Source organism: Panicum virgatum, chromosome 2K, assembly GCF_016808335.1.
Source record: "Panicum virgatum strain AP13 chromosome 2K, P.virgatum_v5, whole genome shotgun sequence".
Taxonomy (NCBI): Eukaryota; Viridiplantae; Streptophyta; class Magnoliopsida; order Poales; family Poaceae; genus Panicum; species Panicum virgatum.
In genome coordinates, this window is record NC_053137.1 from 22,218,489 (window position 1) to 22,224,615 (window position 6,127).

The window sequence follows — 6,127 nt, forward strand, 5'->3', positions numbered from 1 at the left end:
AAAAGAGGTGGTGCCGCACCCTAATAGATTCTGGTCATCAAATTATTTTGTAAATTCCCGTCGACTCAAAGAAGCTATGGACCTAAATCCTGCGGCATTGGAAAGGCTATGAAATTATATTTCCAACCATATAAAGATCTCCTAAAACGGACTCCGTATGTGACCGTGACGTCATTTTTGGTGCAGACTATTTTTGGAATCCAAAAGCGAAACGAAGGCCAACTTGAAGACGATTCGGACTTTAATGTGTACGTATCCAATGTAGTGATGTCCTGATCATCCTCCCCTTCTTGAATTGGAGTCGTCCTTGACTCCATTCCATCATCAAACTCCAACAAAAGGTTAGTGACAGAAGGATACCAAGTGCAAGACATAGGATCATTGGAAAACAAACACATATCTCGACAAAGCATAGTATTGCAAGGGGCATTTGGATTATCACATAAATTAGCAGCAACACATGTAGAAGTAAGATAAACACCCTCTTTTAATTTAGTTCCATTCGATTTACTGTTGATGTTTCTTATGCTCAATAGAATATGGATTCCGCAAGCGCACAGAATCACCGATGTAGCACTTCACCTTGGAGTATTCTAGGGTATCGTAATTTTCCTCAGGGAAGCACTATGGTTAAAGAGTGTCGAAGAATCTAAAGACAAACTTTACTAGAGATATCAACCGGCTAATTTAGTTTGGGTAAGCCAGATAAGATAGATAAGATAATAGCCAACGATGACCGTCTGACACAGGAGACTCTAATCCTTAGAGTGGTAAGCAGTTGGGTGGACAACGAGCGAGAAAGACTCCTAAAACACCTCTAAACTATTAAGCTAGCCTCTCTAGACTAAACCTTGCTTCTAACTAGTTATCGGGAACCTAGAGCTTACTTCGGCGGCCTCAGGGAAGGACTCAGACTGGAATGAGAAGGGAGTCCAACGACAGTCGGCACTACTGCTATGAAAACACCCGAACTTGGTGGACTACAAGGAACAGATAGGGCTGTCACCACCTGCTGCCTACCACAACGGTACCGTGGGGTGGAACACACTTTCTAGCTAACACTGAGCTCAGACACCATGTCCGTACTCGGTGTTAGGATTTCTCTTGACGCGTTCAAGAGAAATCCCCCTCAACCTAGGGAACTGACTTGAGCCCCCTAATCCGGGCGAGAAAACCCGTAAGGTAAGATACCGATAAACAAAATAGATACAAAGCCTAAGCTAGAGGAATTACTTCCGCACTCAAGCAAGATAACTTGAGAAGATAAATAAAAGCAGAAAGTAAAGCTGACTCAAAAAGATAAGAAGATAACTTATATTGATAAATGTCAAAGGAAAAGATACAAGAGCTATACCTGACTTCCGATGAGGACTCCGAAATCCCGAGACAAGCTCGACTCGACTCTAACTCCCAAACTACCTAACCTACTCTAGAAACTAAGAATGAGAGAAGAGAACTCCTTGCTGTGTGTTGAGAGTGAGAGTGTTGCTCTCTATTTATAGTTCTCCAAGGTCAGCACGAGGTGGGCGCGTGTGTTGTAAGCAAGAGGGTCGGTTGACGTAGCTTCCACGAGAAGATAAACTTGAGACACTGCAAAGTGGGGTCGGCCGGCCTATCCTAGGCTGGCCGGCCTGTGATTTTTGCTGTTTGATGCCGACCTTCTTGTGGACAGCTTGGATTGTCTCCTGGAGGTCGGTGGAAAAGGATTGGGTCCAAAGCACAGAATTTTTAGGCCAGCCAGCCTCCTAGGCCGGCCAGCCTAGGTTTGGCTCCTCTCAGCCCTCCGTTTCACCGACACATCAATCAACGGTTGCATATTCTTGCTCAAGGCGGTTTGGGTCTTGAAACTGTGTTTGGACACTGAAAGTGGACCCATCCTTCCATTGGTCAAGCCTTTCGGTCTTTGTTTGTGAATTTTGGACGGAACCAAATTAGATCAGCTTGGATTTGTGCTCATGATCACTTTGGCAAAGTTTCGTGGCATGGTATGTTGAGGTGCCAGGCCGGCCAGCCTAGGGTAGGTTGGTCGGCCTGGGATTTTGCCCATTTTTCCTAATTTTTGGTACACTAGTTCATGTGACCACAGCCTCATCCAAAACTTGTTGCAGTTGTTAGAAATAAGCAAAATATGTATGGAACATGGTTTAAAGTTCATGTTATTCCCGAGAAGTTGACGGTCAAAATGGGAAATAATGACCGTCAACACCCCCCAAGTTTAAACTTTTGCTCGTCCTCGAGCAAAGCTAAAGCTAAGGCTCGGTAGATCAGGAGTTGCATCAATGCTCATACCCTTCAGATACCTTGTTCACAACAAATTACTCTAACCATTTATACATTGAATAAGTTGGCTCATACTTTGGTTTCTGGTAGATGGTGCTTGTTCGCGTTTCATCACTCGTCTTGGACTGTTGAGAGATTGAACAACCTGCACCGGAATTTTTCCTGCTTCCTGTTCAGGTTCCTACTTCAGAATATTTTTCAAGTTTTCAAAAAGTGATTTAAGATTCCCCAATGGTACTCTCAAGTCGCTCTAGGTGTATGACCCTCACCAAGGTCGGAAATTTTGACCATTTTCTTCCTACTCTAAGGCTGATATCTAGAGTTTTGGGTAGGAAGAGCATACCTTGGCTACCTGTGTTGCCGAACCGAAGAGTGGTTCACAGGAGGTTGGTACTCGATCAAATCCCAATCTTATGGAAGGTAAAATATTCAGGGGAGAGGGAGGAAATGGACTCACACTTAGAAAACTTTTTGTCTTTTTATTTGAGCTCCTTTTTTTTCCAACTCTCTTGAGCGGAGGTATGGGTCTTGTATCCTTTTTCTTTTTCTTTCTTCTGGTGCTTCTTTGTCCATTTTTTTAGAAGATGACCCATGCTCTATGAGGATAGAGTTATTGGAAGGGAGCGTTGCTTGCATAGACTATTCGAGATGGATAGGCTCACTGTGGAGATTTTGGTTTTTGTTGTGAAGGGAATTGTCTGGCGAAGGTGGATATCAATACCCGGAGTAGGTAATTGACATTCCAGACATTTGAGGCTAGCAAAACAATGGTACGCGAAGGAGAAAGATTGGTAGATGACAAGTACCTCCATCGAACGGACTCACCATTCGGCAAAGCTCAAAATAACTCAAGATAGCTTATATCGGTTCGTATGATAAAACATTATGGCTCTGGTTAGGACATGTAAACCAAAGGGGAAATCTTTATTATGTTTCATTTTAAAGAAATTCCGAGAGGTTCCCTACTAGAGGAAGCAGTTTTATCTTGATTCGGGCCATCTCAAACCGCACAACAACTTAGACTTGGAAATCAAGCTCATACTCCCACACAACCAGATTTTTAGTGGAACTACTTATGTGCCAACTCAATCAAGTACTCGGAGAGTAAAAAGTTGTAAACGAGGCACTAGCAAAGCATGGACAGAGTAACTATTCATCATCTCCAAGACAAGAGCTTACACAGATTTCCACACATAAGCTGGAAGTTTTATTCAAAGTATGAAACATTTTTGTGTTTTAATTTATTATTTTATTTTATTCTTTTTATTTTGAAATTTTAAATGACTCAAACTAACTAAATTTTATTTTATTTTATTTTTATTTTTTTTACTTGGTCATGAAAGGACGGGTCGAGTGACTTACCTGGATACATTGGTGTCCCCCCCCAAGCTTGAATGAAGCTTAGTAGGTCTGCCATCTTGGCGGATTTTTTTTTAAAATGCAATGTAAGATCAAAAGAATGCGTTTTCGAGAATTTAAACATGTTGTGATGTAAAGGGAAATACTATGTAGGGAAATAAACTATCCTATATGCAAATGCAGGAATGGATAATTACCACGTTCCTCATGGTAAGGGCTCGAGTTTCTCGTCTCGAGCGAGACTATCCGTACCTTGGGTTTGGTCGTCGTCACCTGATGGAGACATTAGTGGCAACGCTTTCTTCTGCCATAGGTAGAGTTACTTCGATCTCTTTCTTCCCAAATTCCAGAAATTCTTACATTGGATATTCCGCTTTGCGTTCCGTTGGTTATACACCTTGATCTGCTCTCGAGTTCGAAGATTCTCCATGAATTCGATGAGGGTATAGTTGGATGGGGCATATGGCTTCTCCAGCTCTTTCACAGATTCCTTCCGATTTGAAACTTTTGATCTGTGAGCACTGTTCATCCTTCGGTCTGAAACCGAATCTCTCCTTCTGCCCATTGATGTTGAGTTGGATTACTCCAACTCCCGCATCAATGTGTGCATTTGTCATACTCAAGAATGGCCTTCCCAATATGAGAGGGATCTGAATGTCGACTTCCATGTCGAGGATGACAAAATCAACGGGGACAAAGAAATTTCGTATTTTCACCGGAATATCCTTGGCGATCCCCGCAGGATGATGAATCGATTGGTCTGCTAGCTGCAAACACATGGCAGTAGGAGCAAGCGCATGATGGTTAAGTTTATCCAAAATTACCTTTGGCATGACGCTAATGCTTGCTCGCAGATCGCAAAGAGCGTGCTTAAAGTGTTGAGCTCCGATGGAACATGTGATGGTGGGGCATCTTGGTTTCTTCTTATTCTCCAGGAGAGGGTTGAGTATAGCTGTGCTACACTCACTCGTAAGCTGCACGACCTCGGTTGTCGGCAGGACCCTCTTATTGCCAAGGATATCCTTGAGATACTTGGCATACATGGGAATGTGCACGTTATCAAGAAATGGTGTGTTGCCATAAAGCTTCTTGATTACCTCGATCAACTTGTCAAATTGCTCATCGGCCTCTGGCCTCCTTTTCCACTCTAGAAACGGTAAGGCGGTTGTATCGTGATAGTCCCGTGAAGTTCTAGGGGGTTACTCGGGGTCTTCCTGGGTAGCAATGGTGTTGGATTCTTCGGCCTCCTCCAGCACCCCGTCTTCAACATCGGTATTTCTAGCGGTTACGGTCTTCCATCGTGTACCTGCATCCTGCGGAACATGTGGTTTCTGCGCGGATTGTCTTGCCCACATAGATACCGCATTCACACTTTCTTTTGGGTTTACTTCCGATTGCTCGGGAAGCTCCCCCGTGTTATGGTTATGACAGGATGAGGCCAGCTGAGTTATTTTGGTTTCTATAAATTTATTGAAACTCAACTGATTTTTAATAACAGAGTTAAACCCCTCTAGTTGCACAACCAAAGATTCAAGAGTTTTATCATTAGTAAAAAATTTCTTACTAATGTTGTCATTAATTTATTTTTGGCCGTACATGAAGTCTTTAAGCGAGGGCTGAAAACTGTTATTAAAATTGTTACCTTGCTGTTGGCCAAAGGGGAGGTCGGGCTTAGAATTCCAACCTTGTTGAGGACGGCAGTCTGTGTCATTGGGGGTGTTGTTCCCAATGGAGTTCTCGTCCTATTGAGTGAACGGGCAAGATTTGCCCAAGTGTCCAGTGTTGCCACATTTCCCACATGTTATCCGAGACTCAGTAATCTGGTTGACCTCCTGGTGCGGAGATTCCAGCTTTTCCATTAGAAGATCCATCTTGGCTGCCAGCACATTGGCACTATCAATTTCATGTATTCCTTTTACATGGATCGGCTGCCTATCTTCCTTCCAACTCTGGGTGGAGGCAATCTTGTCGATGAGCGCTCTAGCTCCTGCAACATCGAGAGAGAAGAATGCTCCTCCCGCTGCTGCATCAATGTGATCTTGCGATCTTTGGTTCAGGCCATGGAAGAAGTTTTGAATGATAAGCCATTCTTCCATGCCGTGGTGTGGGCATGCTGCAATGTATTCCTGAAGACGTTCCCAGGCTTCTGGGACTATCTCATCCTGGAGTTGTTGAAAACTGAAAATCCTATTCCGAAGGGCGTTGGTTTTGCCTACCGGAAAGTACTTGACCAGAAAAGCATTGGCGCACGCATCCCAAGTGTCGAATCCTTCCTTGTAGGTTCAGAACCACGTCTTTGCTCTCCCAAGCAAAGAGAATGGGAACAGCCGAAGGCGAACATTATCCATCATAGTGCCTCTTGGGCTGATTATGCTACTCACTTCCAAAAAATTCTGCAGATGAGCGTTGGCATCCTCTTATGCCTTTCCGCAGAAGGGATTTGCTTGGACCATGTTCACAAGTCCAGTCTTTATCTCAAAGCCATCAG

General features: G+C 43.6%; 1 non-coding gene across 1 annotated transcript; it reads left to right on the forward strand.

Moving 5' to 3' along the window:
- The first annotated feature begins 5,733 nt into the window (after positions 1 to 5,733).
- Positions 5,734 to 5,840, forward strand: LOC120696287. The gene has a single exon (XR_005684065.1). It is a non-coding gene; the product is annotated as a small nucleolar RNA R71 (small nucleolar RNA).
- The last annotated feature ends 287 nt before the right edge of the window (positions 5,841 to 6,127 follow it).